Source organism: Vicia villosa, linkage group LG7 (assembly GCF_029867415.1).
Source record: "Vicia villosa cultivar HV-30 ecotype Madison, WI linkage group LG7, Vvil1.0, whole genome shotgun sequence".
Classification (NCBI taxonomy): domain Eukaryota; kingdom Viridiplantae; phylum Streptophyta; class Magnoliopsida; order Fabales; family Fabaceae; genus Vicia; species Vicia villosa.
Genome location: NC_081186.1, coordinates 6,174,360 through 6,176,962, shown reverse-complemented (window position 1 = coordinate 6,176,962; position 2,603 = coordinate 6,174,360).

The window sequence follows — 2,603 nt, the reverse complement described above, 5'->3', positions numbered from 1 at the left end:
GGAGAAGATAGTGCAAGAAGTAGAAAGATAACGGAAGAGTACCTGAAGTGAAGACTTCCTCGCGTTTGTTTCACCAAAGCGACGCCGTCGAAGGAGCACCGGACTGACTCCGGTAGGTAAACGCGAAATTCCCCAACTTTCTTCATCTCTATGCTATTTTTTCACGCCGTACAGTAGATTATCATCCTCTGATTATTTCCCCCATAGCCTTGCTCTGTGATTCGTAGTTATTCGCGTTTAATTTCGTTTCCGATCGGATTTAGGGTTTTCTGTTTGGCCTCACTAGGAAAATTTGAGTGTAATCGGTGGAGGCACGATGAAGAGACGGAGGGAGTGAGTTTGGGGAGAGGAGATGATGTTGACTCGCGGCGGCGTTCAAAACGCTCGCCGGAGGGGGCTGCCGTTTGTGCGTCGTTTCGGTCGTGAGATTGAGAAGAGAACAAAAGAGAGTCTGAGAGAGAAACTCGAAACGCCACAAGCGAAGCTCTATTTTCCCTCAATTATTTCCCTTTTTCTTTTTTAATTATTTTCTTTTTAATTATCTTGAATAAAATGATTAATCTGAGTGAAAATAAAAATGGATCAAACAATAACTGTGGGCCAGTAACAAAATTGTTCTCTGCACCCCCTTTGGCCCACTATCTCTTTTTTGGCATGAGAAATCTGAAAAACAAACTGAACTCTTGGGCCTTGTTGCGAAATTCTATCTACACACCACCTGAGGCCCAGTGCTGCGCTTTTTTGGCTAAACACATACTGCAACAAAAACGCCTTTTGGGCCTGTCCACCTGGCCCTACGCCCAGTTCCTAATCACGCCCTATAATTCATTTTGAACCCCCCTGTTCATATTTTGTTAACTTAACAATTTAGGTTTTAATTAGATGCTGACTTTCCCATAATTTTTAGACCTTTTAACACAATTGTTGACATATAAAAATAATCACTAAAAAATATTAGTTTTTAGGCTATTTGTTTTTTAGTCTTTTTACTTGACTTGTAATTCAATTTCTCTCATAAAAATCAACATAAAAATAATAGTACTTTTAATTCACTTTTGTGCTATATTTTCTACTTGTTCTTTTTCATGCTTTTATGCTATTTTCAGTACTCTATTGTGACTTTAATTTTCATGTTTCTTTTATTCCTAACCTTAGGTAGAAACCATGATAACATTAGGTAGAAATTCCCTTCATACTTAGGCTAGTTTCTTTTCCTTTTCAACATTAAAACATCTAATAAATATCAAAATAAAATCCCTTTAAAAAATACAAAGAAAACACTTAATAAAACATTAATAAAAAAGTGAAAATCATTAAAAAGGGAATGGAAGCTTGAATCTCCCTTGCTTTAGGGAATCATTCGAGTGCTTGGATCTCCCTTGCTTTAGGGAACCATTCGAGCGTAAGTTCCCAATTTCTAAAAAACACAAACCAAAGAGCAACTCGAGTCTCCCTTGCTTTAGGGTGCCACTTGAACTCTCAAACTCTTTTCTCTATCTCGCCTCCGAGGCATTCTTTAATCGGACACGTTATTTCCGCTCCATTCCCAGCTTAAGACTCCAGAGGTCGAGCAGCGGAGTGCGAATGTAACTTCGTCCACTAAAAAACACAAAAACAAACAAAAACTAAAGAGCCGAACTACGACGCTCTGATTCCTGAAAAGAATACGTAGGCATTAGGTCACGGGGCCTAAGCGAGCACAATTATTTATAAACCTTTTTTCCCCGTGTTTCCTTTTCTTACATTTGCATGCATTTCCTTAGTAATTAAGCTTTAGATTTATACACCCTTTAGATAGCAACAAACATAGGCGGATACCATCGAGTACGATGGGCGCGAGGGGTGCTAGTATCTTCCCCTTGCGTAACCGACTCCCGTACCCTATCTCTGGTCGAAAGACCTCGTTCTTATTCACCTTAGGTTTTCTGATATTCCTTTCCCTCTTTGGGATAAATATATTGGTGGCGACTCTGTTCATCATTCCGCGAGCGTGCGACAGGGTGATTACTCTAATTATATGGTATTATGATTTTGATGATGATAGGATTGAATTAAGGAATTAGAATCTCTATTTGGGATGTTAGGTTTTATGAAATTCCAACACTGACATGCATGATTTGATGAATGTGATTCACGAATTTTGGTACCACATGCATAAGAGTCTGCATGGTCTTTGTATAAATTGTGACATGACAGGATGAAATCCGGTGTTATGATTGTGTGGTGTTATTGGTGCATATTTTTGACTTGTGCTTGTGATTGGTATGAACTGATAAATATGAATATGCTAAGTAGGGTGGATTATTGCTTATGAAATTCTATATCTGATGATTTATAATGCTATTTAATTATGATGTAGTCTCACCCTTACTTTGATGATTTCAGATTGAAGTAGCGGCCTAAGCGATCGGTGAGGATGACTCGTAGAGTTTATCCGGTTATGTTGGATCGTGTCGGTCATGCTCTGATCTTGAAACACTGGGGGACGATAGTCTTAGAGTTACTTGTGATACACTATTTTGCCAATTATTGGATTATGTACCGTTGATTTTGTTGAAGATGTTTTATAACACTGTTGAATTAGTTCCGCTGTGCGAAACATA